This window comes from Papio anubis, chromosome 8, assembly GCF_008728515.1.
Source record: "Papio anubis isolate 15944 chromosome 8, Panubis1.0, whole genome shotgun sequence".
Lineage (NCBI taxonomy): Eukaryota > Metazoa > Chordata > Mammalia > Primates > Cercopithecidae > Papio > Papio anubis.
The window spans coordinates 111,599,638-111,616,748 of NC_044983.1; the positions used below are offsets into that span (position 1 = coordinate 111,599,638).

At 38.4% G+C, this 17,111-nt stretch overlaps 1 long non-coding RNA gene across 3 annotated transcripts in view; it reads right to left on the bottom strand.

Moving 5' to 3' along the window:
* The window catches only part of LOC110744005, a 236,694-nt gene that overhangs the window by 5,842 nt on the left and 213,741 nt on the right, over window positions 1–17,111 (bottom strand). For all 3 annotated transcript variants that reach the window (XR_002523952.2, XR_002523950.2, XR_002523951.2), the window contains one exon: window positions 690–919. This is a non-coding gene — a long non-coding RNA (uncharacterized LOC110744005). The remainder of the gene's footprint in view (window positions 1–689; window positions 920–17,111) is intronic.

Sequence of the window (17,111 nt, forward strand, 5' to 3'; positions counted from 1 at the left end):
GACTACAGGCGCCCGCCACCTCGCCCGGCTAGTTTTTTGTATTTTTTTAAGTAGAGACGGGGTTTCACCGTGTTAGCCAGGATGGTCTCGATCTCCTGACCTAGTGATCCGCCCGTCTCAGCCTCCCAAAGTTAGAAAATTCTTTAGGGATGTAGATATCAAGCCACCTCCATTATGGGATCATGATTTAGAAGTCCTGGGATCAGGCCCAGAAATCCGTTTTAAGGAAGCATTTCCAGACAACTCTGATTATAGTCAGAGGACAATACTTTGAGAATCACTAGAGCATAATATTGTAGCACAGTACTTCTGAAGCTTTAATATACTTGAGAATCGCTACCCCTCCCCATTAAAACTTGCTAATATATAAATTCCAAGAGAACCTGATTCCAAAGGTCTGGAGATCTAAGAATTTGTTATTTCTAACAAGATCCACAAACCATACCTTTTAACTGGCACTGATACAACACAATAGTTCTCAAATTTGGCTATATAATGAATCACCTAGGAAGTTTTTAAAAAATAACTGATATCTTGATACTACCCCCTAAATATTCTAATTTAATTGGTCCTTAAAGATTCTAATTTAATTGGTTCTTAACCTGAATGTCAGGATTTTTTTAAATTTCCCAAGTTACTTTAATGTGAAGCACACGAATGTCTCTCCCATGGTAAGTTGTATTCAGTACCTGCTGTACTGTTCAGACCGGTTAGCTGCTGTAGCAATCTAAATCTCAGTGGCCTACCACAAGAAAGATTTATTTTTTGTTTACACGAAGTTTAATGTGGATGTCTCTGTTGGGATGATTTTCCAGGAAGCCCTCCTCCAAGCTATGACTCAGAGACCCAAGTATTTTTCACTTTGTGGCTCTGCCATCTTCTGGTTCTGGGGTCATTTTGGTATCATCTGGCTAAAACCCTGAGGGAAGAGAGAAAGAGAAAGATGGTGAAGATTCTTAATAACCTCAGTCCTTCCATCAGCCTGAATAGTCAGGCGATTGATCTAAATGCAAAGAAGACTGAGGAAGGTGAAGTAGCACATGGATATAAGGGAGCATTAATAGTTGCTGTCTCTTTGGTTGTGTTCCAGGCACTATGCTAGATGTCAGAAGGTGATGCAAAGAAGAAGTAAGCCATAATGCTGAGTTTAGAGTTTTGTTTTGTTTTGTTTTTACAGCAATCAACCTCTTTGGGCAATTCAGCAAGTACTGAGTATATCTCACATCAGCTTTGCTTCTGGAAACTGAGCGGTGATTATCATTCTTATCTCCATTTGGCCCCAAATACTACAGTTCAAGAATCAGTTTGAGTAAAGTCCATTTACAGAGAATAACTCAATGCAGGAGGATATGTCAGCTAGCATATGACTCTATTAAATCTACTTTTTCATTTTGGCACTTCATGGTGCAGTCTTGAGCTAGAGCCCTGATATTCATATCGGCAAAACAGAAACAATATTTTTTTTCTTTCAGAGTTGTTTTGAGAATTAAAAAAAAAAAGTGCTAATTATTCAGTAGGTCCTTGATATATGTGCACTGTTATATTCTTATATATTGCATTATTACATATTCTTATGTTATTATTGAAGTATTCTTACAACTGCTTTATGGGTTTCCTCCAACAAGACTTCAAATCCTTGACAGCATGGACCATAGCTCACAATTTTTTCATATACCATAGTGCTTGGTAAGTGATGGAAATAGAAAAGCTCATTTCTAATCATTTACTGAGTTGGGTTCACGAGAGGCAACTCTGAGAGCCTAGGGCTGGTAGCCGTCTTAGAAGTTTCCTGAGAACTATTGTTCCTAACATGGGCACTCCTATGAGGAAAAGCACTATAAAAATCCCCAAGGAACAAATACGATAAAGTATAGCTCTTGCAAAATGACAGCAGTTTAAGTTTCATGAAAATGTCCACCCTTCATTATCTTCAAAATGGTCTGGGGTTCAGACTTCCCCATTAGTTCTAATCAGCTCTTCCCTCTTAACATTGAGCAATTACTTAACAAAAAAAGAATCCCCAGTTGTGGACTCCCCTATTACAACAGCCCATTTTATAGGGAAGGATCTATATTCTAAGAGGGTAAGTGCCCACGTTCACAGATGTCTAAAAGTGGAAGAATCAAGACTCAAGTCCCGTTTTCCTGCATACAAGCCATACGTATCTCAAACTGGGGACACATCTACCCTCTAACAGTAAACAGTAGTCAGCCCAAGTGTGCCAGGATAAAAATGGTACACCTGCCTGAAATGTCAATTAAAATATTAAGGCATTTTGTATATACAGAAAGACAAATATATCGTTATGTAGAATGCAAATTTTCCATAATATATGATCACAAAGAAATTTAAAATTTGTGGTGGAGTGCTTTCAACAATGCCACTAGGCCCCTGGGGCCACTCATGTTTGCTTCTCAGGAAACACATAAGAAGAACTGCCCTTCCATGTGCCATAAAGGGCCATTATGAAATGCCAAGTAGAGCCTATTATTTGAGCCCATTACTGGAAATCTGTCTGTAAAACTCTGTTCAGATGCAATAATGATTTAGGCAGGTCTGACTTCCCAGAAATGAAGGGAAGTGCTGAAAATAAATAGAAGATAATAAATCTCTTAATGGTGCAAAGGGGAAAAATAAAGCAAATTATGTTTTATCTGGCAAAGATATCATGGTCCACTTTTTTTTTTTGTAATCTTCATTTTTCCTTTCGGTAGAAAGCAGTTCAAAATTAAAGAAAATTTGGATTACAGCTTATAACATGGTGTCCCAGTTGAGCCTAACCTGGGACACAGAAAGCAGCCATTTGCAGAAACCAATGAGCCAGTGACCACTCTAGTCATTTATTTACATAAATGCATAAATATAAGCTATGTGAGCTATTGCTGGCACAAGGACATCTGAGTCGCTCCTCCTCTGTGTGGGTCCTGGGGGAATTAGCTACAGAAGGAGCAATTGCTAAGAGCAAAGGAGTTTCATTTATCCCTTATCTAATTTAATCTTATTCCAACTTGCAACGCAGAGCTCTAGTAAAGCCGGCTTGTGATAGATAGCATTCCCTAAAAGCCAATGAGGGTCTCTGCCATCCCATGAGCTCACATCCAAATCTTGTAATTTGACTACTCCTGAGCTTACTCCATGATACTGGAGATAGACGAAGAAACAATGCACATGCTCAAAATGACATGAATAAAAAATGAAAATAAAAAATAAAGAAACTCACCTATCTTTTAATAGAGAGTAACCCTACTCAGTCATACAAGTGACCCTGTTTATGTCCTGAAATGAGAATTTGATTACCAGTTGCTCCTCCTAGGTATTAAAGGAGTTAGAAAAGAGGCAGGATAAAGAGATGGGAAGAGAGACCCAGTTTCATGAAGAAGGACATTTTGGACACAAATTTGAGTACTCAGAACAGAAATTGGAGGGACGAAGATACTGGGAAGTATTTGCTTTGGGGTGCAATAGTACTTTTATCTCCATTCCCACTTTTGCCTCCATCTTCCGTTTTTGAGCTCAGACAGAATTGGGCAAGAAATTAAACTCATTGATGAGCATGTGATTCTCTAAGCATGATCAGGATCTCTTTGGGGTCCAGGGCCATGAGAAATGATACGTGGAGTTCGTGAGAAACAAGAGAAACATTTTTATCTGACCCTCACCCTCAAACTACCAAAGACCACAGATTTGAGATGCTCAGGTCCAAGAGTAGTAATTCCTAGAGTAGTGGCTGTGCCAGAAGAGCAGGGCATTCCCCAAAAAAAACACAGATGCTAAAGCAATGGTGAGGCCCTTTGGCACATAGGATGCAATGGAGAATTAATGGACTCATTCTTGAACACAAGTAAAATGTCTTTAGAGATTAGGAAAAATTGTTGAGAGAGCTTTTGAGAACTGGTGATAATGATGAACACATGTGTGTAATTTTGTAGTTTCAATTTTTTTTCACATATCTCACATATTTGTTTCTCACAATAACCCTGATAGGTGTGACAAGCATTGTTAGTGTCCTCATTTTGCAGACGAGAAAACTGAGTCTCAGAGTTTAAGCAAGCTGTCCAAGGACATTTGTCTGGTAAGCATCAAGGTTGAGAACTCAAAAATGGGATTTTTAGCTCTAAATTCTGTACTTTTTCCACTGGAATATATTGCCAGCTTGGAGTTGTGACAGTTCAGTTAACCAGTCCTTAAAAAATATTTTAACAAAGCTGACTTAACATCAGGGAGCTGAAAGGAATTCAGCACTGGGCCTACGGGGAAAATAAGTTACAGAAATCACAAGGCTGACCAGAGCTTAAGCCCTGATGAAGAGAAAGGTGCCATCTCAGGATTGCCATGGCCTGCTCACTAAGAGTCCAGAAAGGACTGCCAAGGCTAAGAGACCAAGAGAAGCATGGAAGGTAGGAGCCAGAACTGCTCTCCAGGCATAGTAAAAGAAAACAGCAACAACAACAAAAACATGGTGCTGAGGCTAATAGAAGATTTCTGTAATTCAGGATGTGGAATATCTTTGTGCTCCTTTAGTTATTTTTTCTTAGGTTGATGGAATTCCTGGGTAGGAAGAGTGGAGAGAGGAGAGTACATTCTCTTCCTGAGTCAAGACATCAAGTTATCATGTGGACGAAGGGCCTCATCTCCACCATGTGCACATTACATGTTTGGCTTAAACTCTCAGGTGCTATAAAGGAGGTTGGGGGAATGTACCCAGAGTAAATACAGAGTAAATAACTTAAAAGTTGATAATTTAGACCAGGGGATGGCAAAACGTTTTCTGGAAAGGGCCAGATAGTAAATATTTTTGGTTTTGTGGGTCATATGGTTTTTGTCACAAGAACTCAACTCTGCCATTAGGAGCAGGAAAGCAGCCATAGACAATATGCAGATGAATGATTGTGATTGCTTTCCAATAAAACTTTATTTGCAAAAACAGGTGGGGTGGATTCAACCCAAGAGCCCTACTTTGCCAAATGCCAAGTTAGAGAAAAATCCTATCTACTTAAAGCCTTTGATAGTATTCTCATTTCCATCTATGAATCAAGGTGGAACACTGGAAAGGGTAGATGATATAATGTTAGCTATTTATTATCAAGTTTTATAACATTAAAATATTATTCACTACCACCATAAGAACTGCATTTCTGTAATTATTAATTATTTTTCAAGACATTGTTTTAAAATATTTCCTATGAAATGCTTCATTTAAGACTTTTCTGACAGAGTTTAGTATTCAAATATAAATGTTTTCCATCATAAAACTGATGTGTTTTCTTCTGTCAGTGGACTCAAATACTTGTTAGACATACCTCTTCGTCCTTATTAGAAAAGTTTTAAGAAAGTTTTATGTTTAATTCTAATCATCTTATGACTTCAATGGTTAGCATACTTTCCTTCTCTGTTTTGTTTTTACCTTCAATCTTCCCCTCTCTCTCTCTCTCATTTCTATTTCATTGGTCTTTTTTTCTTAATCCACCTCATAGTTTTACAAAAAAGGAATGAATTCCAAATAAGCACACATAATACTACAGAAAAACATTTCAATTACAAATAAAGAGAGCCAACAGAAATGTAAACCCAACTTGACAAATTAAGCCCTGTCAGGACCAAGGAGGGATGAGATTATTTTGAAGAGAGGAACAAGGTAAGACTTTCTCTATCAAATATCAAAATTTTCCAGAAATTCTGAGTAACTAAAAAGTATGGTATTGGCTCTGGAAATAGAGAAAAGATCAACAGAATAGACAAAGTCATCTAAAAACAATGAAAAATGTATGGAAATTTGGTTATGACAGAGGTAGTAACTGATTCTCAAAACAGAAAGAAAAAATCAGATTAAAAATAAACTTTTATTTTAGGTACAGGGATACATATGCAGGTTTATCATATAGGTAAATTGCATGTCACAGGGCTTTGGTGTACAGATTATTTTGTTACTAAGATAATAAGCACAGTAACTGATATATAGTTTTGTGATCCTCACCCTCCTCCCACCTTCCACCCTCAAGTAGGCCTCAGTGACTTTTATTCCCTTTTTTGCGTTCATGTATACTCAATATTTAGTTCCCATTTAAGTGAGAACATGTAGTGTTTGGTTTTCTGTTCCTGCATTAGTTCACTTAGGATAACGGCCTACAACTTCATCCGTGTTTCTTCAAAGGACATAATCTTATTATTTTTCTAAGGCCGAATACTATTCCATGGTGTATAGGGGGATTTCTTTATCCAATTCATCATTGATGGACATTCAGGTTGATTTCATGTCTTTTCTATTGTGAATTCTGCTGCAATGAATGTACATGTGCATGTATCTTTATGGTAGAACGATTTATATTCCCTTGGTATATACCCAGTAATGTGATTGCTGGGTCAAATAGTAGTTCTAAATTCTTTGAGAAATTGCCACACTGTTTTCCACAATGGCTAAACTAATTTATATTTCCAACAGCAGTGTATAAGCATTCTCTTTTATCCACAGCCTTGCCAGCATTTCCGACAGCAGTATTGACTTTGTAATAATAGCCATTATTTTTTGACTTTTTAATAATAGCCATTCTGACTGGTATTAGATGCTATCTCATTGTGGTTTTGATTTACAGTTCTCTAATGATTAGTGATGTTGGGCATTGTTTCAGATGCTTCTTGGTCATGTGTATGTCTTTCTTTTGAAAAGTATCTATTCATATCCTTTGCCCACTTTTTAATGGGGTTGCTTGTTTATTGCTCATTCAATTGTTTAGGTTCCTTACAGATTCTGGATATTAGGCTTTTGTCAGATGCATAGTTTTCAAATATTTTTCCCATTCTGTAGGTTGTCTGTTTAATCTGTTGATGGGTTCTTTTCCTGTGCAGAAGCTCTTTAGTTTAACTAGGCCTCATTTGTCAATTTTTCTTTCTATTGAAATTGCTTTTGGCATCTGTATCATGAAATCTTTGCTAAAGCCTATGTCTAGAATGGTATTTCTAGGTTATCTTCCAGGGTTTTTATAGTTTTAGGTTTTACATTTAAGTCTTTAATCCATCTTGAGTTGATTTTTGTATATAGTGTAAGGAAGGAGTCCAGTGTCAATCTTCTGCATATAGCTAGCCAGTTATCCCAGCACCATTTATTAAATAGGGAGTCCTTTCTCCATTGCCTCTTTTTCTCAGCTTTGTTGAAGATCAGATAATTGTAGGTGTGTGGCTTTATTTCTGGGCTCTTTATTCTGTTCCATTCCTCTATGCATCTGTCTTTGTACCAGTGTCATGCTGTTTTGGTTACCGCAGCCTTGTAGTGTAGTTTGAAGTTGGGTAATGTGATGCCTCCAGCTTTGTTCTTTTTGCTTAGGATTTCTTTGGCTATTCAGGCTCTTTTTGGTTCCATATGAATTTTTAAATCTTTTTTTTTTTATTTTGTGAAGACTGTCATTGGTAGTTTCATAGAAATAGTATTGAATCTGTACGTTGCTTTGGGCAGGATCACCATTTTAACAATATTAATTCTTCATATCCATGTGCAAGAAATGCTTTTCCAGGTGTTTTTCTCTTCTTTGATTTTGTTGAGCAGTGTTATGTTATTCTCACTGTAGAGAACTTTCAACTCCCTGGTTAGCTGTATTCCTAGGCATTTTGTTCATTTTGTAGCTATTGTGAATGAGATTGTGTTCTTGATTTGGCTCTCAGTTTGAACATTGTTGGGTATAGAAATACTACTGACTTATATACATTGGATACTGAAACTTTGCTGAAGTTACCAGATCTAGAAGCTTTGGGGCACAGACTGTGGGGTTTTGTAGATATAGAATCATGTCATCTGCAAATAGAGACAGTCTGACTTCTTCTCTTCCTATTTGGATGCCTTTTCTTTCTTTCTCTTACCTGATGCTCTGGCTAGTCAGAATTTCCAGTACTAGGTTGAATAAAAGTAGTGAGAGTGGGCATCCTTGTCTTGTTCTGGTTTTCAAGGGGACTGCTTCAAGCTTTTGTTTATTCAGTATAATGTTGGCTGTGGATTTGTCATAGATGGTCATTATTCTCAAGTATTTTCCTTCAATGCCTAGTTTTAGGGTTTATAACATGAGGGGATGTTGAGCTTTATTGAAAGCCTTTTCTGCATCCATTGAGATGATCATGTGGTTTTTGTTTTAAGTTCTGTATATTTGATGAATCACATTTATTGATTTGTGTCTGTTGAATCAACCTTGCATCTCAAAGATGAAGCCTTGATTGTGGCGGATTATCTTTCTTTTTTATGTGCTACTGGATTCAGTTTGCTAGTATTTTGTTGAGGATTTTTGCATCAGTGTTCATCAAGGATACTGGCTTGAAGTTTTCATTTTTTGTTGTGTCTCTCCTAGGTTTTAGTATCAGGATAATGCTGGCCTCGGAATGAGGGAGGAAGGAGTCCCTTCCCATCAATTTTTTGGAATAGTTTCAGTATGAATGATACCAGCTCTTCTCTCTACATCTGGGAGAATTTGGCTCTGAATTCATCTGGTCCTGGGCTTTTTCTGGATGGTAGACTTTTTATTATTGATTCAACTTTAGAACTCATTATTGGTCTGTTTAGGAATTTTATTTCTTCCTGATTCAAACGTGGAAGGTTTCATGTTCCTAGAAATTCATCCATTTCTTCTAGGTTTTCCAGTTTGTGTGCATAGAAGTGTCTGTTGTCATTTGTAAGCGATTGTTGTATATCTGTGGGGTCAATGGTAATGTCTCCTTTGTTTTTTCTGATTGTGTTTATTTGAATCTTCTCTCTTTTTTTATTAGTCTAGCTAGCACTATATCAATCTTATTTATTCTCTCACAGAACCAACTCCTGGATTCATTGGTCTTTTGTATGTTTTCTTCTGTCTGGATTTCCTTCAGTGTAGCTCTGATTTTGGCTATGTTGTATCTTTGTTTTTGAGATGGAGTGTCACTCTGTTGCCCAGGCTGGAGTGCAGTGGTGTGATCTCAGCTCACTGCAACCTCCACCTCCTGGGTTCAAGTGATTTTCCTGTCCTAACCTACTGAGTAGCTGAGACGACAGGCATGTGCCACCATGCCCAGCTGATTTTTTTGTGTTTTTAGCAGAGATGGGGTTTTGCCATATAGGCCAGGCTGGTCTCAAACTCCTGACTTCAGGTGATCCACCCACCTTGGCCTCCTAAAGTGCTGGGATTACAGGTGTGAGCCACCACGCCCAGCCTGTATCTTTGTTTTAATTCGTTTCAGATAATTTCTTGATTTCTCCCTTAATTTCATTGTTTACCCAAAAGTCATTCAGGAGCGGGTTGTTTAATTTCCATGTAATTATATGGTTTTGAGCAATTTTCTTAATATCGCTTCCTATTTTTATTGTGCTGATGTCCAAGAGTGTCGCTGGTATGATTTTGGTTATTTTGAATTTGCTGAGAACTGTCTTAGGATTGATTGTGTTTTCAATTTTAGATGTGCCATGTGCACATAAGAAGAATGTATATTCTGTTGCTTTGGGGTGGAGAGTTCTGTAGATGTCTGCTAGGTCTATTTGGTCAAGTATTAAGTTTAGATCCCAAATGTTTTTGTTAGTTTTCTGCCTCAATCATCTGTCTAAATACTGTCAGTGGGATGTTGAAGTCTTCAAGTATTATTGTGTGGTTATTTAAGTCTCTTTGTGGGTCTTTAAGAACTTGTTTTATGAATCTAGGTGCTTCTGTGTTGGGTGCATATATATTTAGGATAGCTAGGTCTTCTCGTTGAATTGAACTCTTTACCATTATGTAATGTCCTTCTTTATCTTCTTTGATCTTTGTCGGTTTAAAGTCTGCTTTTTCTGAAATTAGAATAGCAACCCCTCTTTTTTTCTGTTTGTTTTGTAAATTTTTCTCCATCTCTTTACTCTGAGCCTATGGGTGTCATTGTATGTGAGATGAATCTCTTGAAGACAGCATACAGTTGGTTTTCCTTCTTTATCCAACTTGTCACTCTGTGCCTTTGCTTGGGGCATTTAGCCTGTTTACATTCATGGTTAATATTGATAAGTGCAAGTTTGATCCTATCACTATGCTGTTAGCTGTTATGCAGACTCTTTTTTGTAGTTGCTTTATAGTGCCAATGGTCTATGTATTTTGAGTGTGTTTTTGTGGTGACCAGTGGTCTTTCCTTTACATATTTAGTATCCCTTAAGGGTTCTTGTAAGGAAGGTCTGTTGGTAATACATTCCCTTGGCATTTGCTTGTCTGAAAAGGATCTTATTTATCCTTCATTTATGAAGCTTAGTTTGGGTAGATATGAAATTCTTGGTTGGAATTTCTTTTCTTTAAGAATGCTAAATATAGGCCCCCAATGTCTTTTGGCTTGTAGGGTGTCTCCTGAAATTTCCACCATTAGCTTCATGGAGTTTCCTTTGTAGGTGACTGGTCCCTTCTCTCTAGCTGCTTTTAGTATTGCTTCTTTCAATTTGACCTTGGTGAATCTGATAACTATATGTCTTGAAGATGTTTGTCTTGTATAGTACTCACAGGTGTTCTCTGCATTTCCTGAATTTGAATGTTGGCCTTTTTAGCAAGGTTGGGAAATTTTTCATAGATAATAATCTCAAATATGTTTTCCAAGTTGCTTGCTTTCTATCCCTCTCTTTCAGGGACACCAATGAGTCATAGGTTTGGTCCCTTTCATAATCCAGTATTTCTCAGAGGTTTTGCTCATTTTTCTTTATTCTTTTTTCTTTATTTTTGTCTGACTGAGTTATTTCAGAGAACCAGTGTTCAGGCTCTGAGATTTGTTCCTCAGCTTGGTTGATTCTGCTAATACTTGTGATTGCGTTATGAAATTTTTGAAGTGAGGTTTTCAGCTTAAATCCGTTTGGCTGTCCCTTAAACTGCCCATTTTGTCTTTCAGCTCCTGTCCTTGGATTGGGTTACAACTTTCTCTTGAATCTCAATGATCTTCATTCCTATCTATATTTTGAATTATATTTCTGTCATTTCAGACGTCTCAGCCTAATTAATAACCATTGCTGGGGAACTAGTGTAGTAATTTGGAGGTTAGAAGACATTCTAGCTTTTTGAGTTGCCAAAGTTCTTGTTCTGGTTCTTTCTCATCTGTGTGGGCTGATGTTCCTTCAATCTTTGAAGTCACTGTCCTCTGGGTGGAGTTTTATGCTTTCATCTTCTTTGATGTCTTTGGAAGTTCACCTGGAATAATGTGGGTTCATTCAACTGACTTTGCTTCTGGAAGATTTTAGGGAACCAAGTATCAGCTCAGCACTCCAGGGCTGTGTGCTCTAACTCTTGGGGCTGGTACCAGGCTACTGGCTTTGTTCTCTGGTCTATTGAGATTAGAAACCTGCTGCACTGGAGGTATTAAGATATCCCCCATCTGTTGGCCAGAATGGATGCTAGTTTGTTGGGTAGTGCTGATGCATGGTGCAGGCCAAAGTGCTTTGTCAGGGCAAGGGAAGTGAAATCCATGCTTGCTCACTCATGCCAGCAGCCACAGTAGTGTGGTTGCCTGCATACATGTCAGCTGGGGCAGGGTAACAGTGGGAGAAGGGCATACTGCTTGCACCAACAGTCATGGAGCTTGGCAAGGACAGGAGTAGGGAGTTGGCTGGGGCTGACTTGCTGGTGTCTGTGCTTGCACTCACTCCAACAGAAGCAGTGGGGTCTGGCATGTTCAGTCCCAGAGCACAGTGCAGGCAGGGCCAGTATCTGTGCATGCCTTCACGCAGACAATGGCAATATGACCAGGTGCCCATACATCAGCAGGGTAGGGAGGGGATGTGGTGTGTACTTGTGCTGATGATAGTGGCACAGTGGGGTGTGTGCACCCATGCACAATGGTGAGGGAAGGGAAGCAACGTCCACATATGGGTGTATGTCAGCAAAACAGTGGGCACTGGCTGTGTGTGAGTGTGTGCTAACAATGCAGCAAGGTGGTAGGGCGGGGGGGTTTGGGGAGGCTGCAGTGATTGGTGAGTGTAGGTGGGCTGTGGTGTGTGTCGATGGAGGCCAGTCTGCTGGAGGTCTCCCATGGTCAAGTGAGGTCTACCACTGAAGGAGCTATGATGAAGGCCTCTGGGAAGCACCCTGGTTGGGCATCCAAGATTGTGCTGCAAGAAGGTATGGCCAGGCTACGGCCCTGGGAGAGGCCAGCAGACAGGGGTCACTCATATCAGACTGACTCTGTTTCACAAGCAAGACCATGCCATGGCTCAGTGCAGGTTTGACAGTCCCCCTAAGGCTTAAATCTCCTAGAGGAGCATGGCAGGCCTTGGGGAATGGGCATTCCTGCCGATGCTTCTTCACAGATGTTCCTGCACCAAACCTCTGGGCTCTGCACAGACTGGAGTCCTGCCCTTACCACCACTCTAAGTAGCTCTTCCTGCTAGCTCTCCATGGGCGTTATGGGGTTTCCTGCTGCCTGAATTCCAGAGATTAGTGGCAAGAGCAGGTCACTTCTAACCTGTTCAACTCACCCCTTTTCCAGGAGTAGCAGGGGGCCAGAAACAAGTCCTGGTGCTTGGTAGTCCTATACAGGGTTCCCAGCTTCCTCCCTCTTCAGCCCAGTGTCTGCATCATCCTTCCATCCACTCTTAATGCCTTCCCTCCAAAGATCTGCTCAGAGTGAACCAGTCTTACTGACATCTCAGTCTCTTGGTGGGAGATGTTCCTCCTGGCTATGTCTAGTTAACCATCTTGGCTCCTCTTCTGAAAGATCAGGGATTAGAATTGCTCCAGGACCCCAGGCACATACAATGAAGACACCCTTTGTTTCTTCAGGGTTCTCCAAAAATCAGCTTTTTACCTTATAAAATATATAAATTAAAAATTCCAAACAAATTAAAAACAATGTGAAAAAAGTAGAAATTTTTAGTATATAAATATATATCTTTATGACATCAGGGTAGGGAAAAATCTCTTAAAACATTATAAAAGCAAAAATCACAAAATAAAATATTGATATTCACTCCATTAACTTTTTAAACTTCTCATCTTCAAAAATATCATAAACAGGCCAGGCCCAGTGACTCATGCCTATAATCCCAGTACTTTGGGAGGCCGAGGTGGGTGGATCATTTGAGGTCAGGAGTTTGAGACCAACCTGGCCAACATGGTGAAACCCCACCTCTACTAAAAGTACAAAACTCAGCTGGGCATGGTGGTGGGCGCCTTTAGTCCCAGCTACTCTGGAGGCTGAGGCAGGAGAATGTTTGAACCCAGGAGGTGGAGGTTGCAGTGAGCTGAGTTCACACCACTGCACTACAGCTTGGGCAACAGAGGGAGACTCTGTCTTAAAAAAAAAAAAATATATATATATATATACACACACACACACACACACACACACACATACACACACACACACATATATGTGAAACAAAATGAAAAATAACAGATTAAGGGTTAATAAGCAGAATACATAGATATTCTAGAAAACAATAAAATTAATAAATACCAAACCATATAATAAATAAATAAACAGCCTTATTAGGGGAACAAAACAAAGTATATGTAACTCACAAAAAAGAAAAAGCAAAGACCATTAAATATAAGAAATTACATCCAATGTCAACATAAATCAAAAAATGTAATAAAACAAGAGATATCACTTGGATTGATAACAATATTAAAGACTTACAACACTAATTTTTGGCAAGGTAGTAAGAAATAGGAATACACTGATGGTGGGGGTCTGTGTTGGTACCAACACCCTGGAGAGCAGTTTAGAAATTCCTAGTAAAGTGGAAAACATATACTCATCAATGGCCAAATATTTCACCCATAGATATCAACTCTAGTGGAGCAATTCTCAGAGTTTGGCCTCTGCACCAGTAGTTGCATCTCCTGAGGGTTTGTTAGAAATTTAGATTCTTGGACCCACACATTCCATCTGAATCAGTAGGTCTCGGGGAGGGGCCAGCAATCTGTGTTGTCACAATCACTCCAGCTGATTCTATTGCATAACCAAAGCTGGAAAAACCTTCACACATGTGTTCCTGAAGACATGTACAAGACGGTTCATGGAGGTATTGTAGGTAATCACAAAAAAAGGTATGAACCACCCAGCTGATCCTCTCAAAAGAATGGAAACATAGGCTGCAGTAACCAAAACAGCAGAGTACTGATACAAAAATAGACACATAGATCAATGGAAAAGAAAAGAATCCAGAAATAAAGTTGCACATCTACAGCCATTTGATCTTTGACAAAGTCAACAAAAATAAGCAATGGGGAAAGGAATCCCTATTCAATAAATAGTGCTGGGATAACTGGCTAGTCATATTCAGAAGAATGAAACTAGACCCTACCTTTCACCACATACAAAAATTAACTCAAGATGGACTAAAGATTTAAATGTAAGACCTCAAATTATAAGAATCCTAGAAGAGAAGCTAGGAAATACCATTCTGGATACCAGTTTGGGGAAAAAATATTATGACTAAATCCTCAAAAGTAATTTCAACAAAAATAAAAATTGACAAATGGGACCTAATTAAACTGAAGAGCTTTGGCACAGCAAAAGAAACTATCAGCAGAGTAAACAGGCAACATACAAAATGGGAGAAAATATTCACCAACGATGCATCTGACAAAGGTCAAATATCCAGAATTGATTAGAAACTTAAACAGTTGGTGTTAATAACTTAAACAATTGAACAAACAAACAAACAAAACACCATTAAAAATGGGCAAAATACATGAACAGACATTTCTCAAGAAACACAGACATTTGGCCAACACACACATGAAAAAATTGTCTAAATCTCTAATCTTCAGACAAATGTAAACCAAAACTGCAATGAGATACCATCTCACACTAGGCAGAATGGCTATTGTTAAAAAGTCAGAAATAATAGATGCTGGAAGGCTGTGGAGAAAATAGAATGCTCATATACTGATGGTGGGAATGTAAATTAATTCAGCCACTGTGGAAATTGGTCTGGATATTTCTCAAAGAGCTTAAAACAGAACTACCATTTGACCTGGCAATGTCATTACTGGCTATTTATTCAAAAGAAAACAAATGATTTTACCAAAAAGACACATGTGCTCACATGTTATTCACAGCACTATTCACAATAGCAAAGACATTAAATCAACCTAGGTGCCATCAGTGGTGGATTGGATAAAGAAAATGTGGTACATATACATCATGGAATACTATACAGCTATTAAAAAGAATGAAATCATATCCTTCAGAGCAATATGAATGCAACTGGAGGCCATTATCCTGAGCAAATTAACAGAGACAGAAAACGAAATGCCACATGTTCTCACTTATAAGTGGGAGCTAAACCTTAGGTATTCATGGACATAAAGATGGGAACAATAGACACTGGGGACTACTAGAGGGAAGAGATAGGGAGAGGGGCAAAAAGGTTGAAAAAATAACTACTGGGTACTATGCTCAGTACCTGGGTGAGGACTCACTTATACCCAAACCTCAGCATCATGCAATATACCATGATAACAAACTTGCATGTGTATCCCCTGAATCTAAAATAAAAGTTGAAAAACATAAAAAGAATGAATAATAAACTCTGGGGTATTCATTCCATGGATTGTTTTACAGTTATTGGAATGAATGAACTAGTTCTGTCTATCAATAAGGATAAAATTCAAAACCAATGTTGAATAAAAAAAATCAAATGACAAAAGATTACACTTTATGATGTTATTCATGTACATTTTTAAACTGAAAAGAAAGGTAGATGTATTACTCATGTCTTTAATAATTTAAAGTACCAAAACCCATAAGAAGATGTCACACCAGCATCAGAAGGATGGTTACTTCTGGCAGAGGAATGGGGAAGTGAGGCAAAGGGATTAATGAATAATGTAGAGGTTTAACTACATCTAAAGTAACTTTATATCTTATGAAAATTCTAAAGAAAACATGGTGAATGATAGCATCATTTAAAATTGAGTAATTGGCCGGGCGCGGTGGCTCACACTGGTAATCCCAGCACTTTGGGATGCCGAGACGGGCGGATCATGAGGTCGGGAGATCGAGACCATCCTGGCTAACACGGTGAAACCCAGTCTCTACTAAAAACACAAAAAATTAGCCAGGCGCGGTGGCGGGCGCCTGTAGTCCCAGCTAGTCCAGAGGCTGAGGCAGGAGAATGGCATGAACCCAGGAGGCGGAGCTTGCAGGGAGGCGAGATTGCCCCACTGCACTCCCGCCTGGGAAACAGAGTGAGACTCCGTCTCAGAAAATAAATAAATAAAATTGAGTAATGGGTCCATAGAAGTCTGCTGTTATTTTTTGTACCTTTTTCTTTTTGAAATATTTGATAATTTTCACAAATATCTTAAAGATATAATAGCCTAGGGGGAAAAAAAAAACAAACCCAAAACTATACCATAGGCAAGTGCTTTCTTACATACTGCCAGTGCTTCTTCGTGTGCATTCCACGAATATTAAATGTCAGCAAAGGTCTCTGCAATCCCTGAGATTAAAAAGAATTATTTCAAACCCCAATCCCATAGCTTGTGAAATCCTAAATAAAAAGATATGTACATAGATACACAGTTTCTTCAGCTTTTAATTTCTTTCTTTGTTTCCTCATGGAAAATCTATACTACCTATAGATTTAGGTAGATATCTCAAGATTCAAATTAAGTTTGCCTTTAAATTGCTTATCTAGGAAATTTTTTAAAAATCTAAGGACTTAAAGGCAGTGGACGCAGTGAAAAGTGGTAATAATTAAAACAGATAGAATCATTGGAAATCTATATACAGAATAGCACAACACATGTAGAATACCAGTCAACTGTTTCTTGCTCTGAAAATGCTCAATAGCTATGAAGACAAGAACTCCACATACTGCCATTTGTAGGATACACCCAATGAAATGGATGGCTTCCCATAAGGTAAGTACAGTTAAAAGACCACAATTCAACAATCTCCAGCCCCAAATAATTCAATTTATTTCTTTTTAAATCAGTTTTATTGAGGGATCACATACAATAAAATTCATCAATTTTATATGTAAAATGTGATGAGTTTTGACCAATGTATATGATCATATAACTACCACCACAATAAAAATACAGAACATTTTCATTACCCCAAAAGTTCCCTCATGTCCCTTTGCAGTCAAATTTTTCCTCTAGTCCCCGGCTTCTGGCAACTATTAATCTGCTTTTGTCACTAGAGTTTTATTT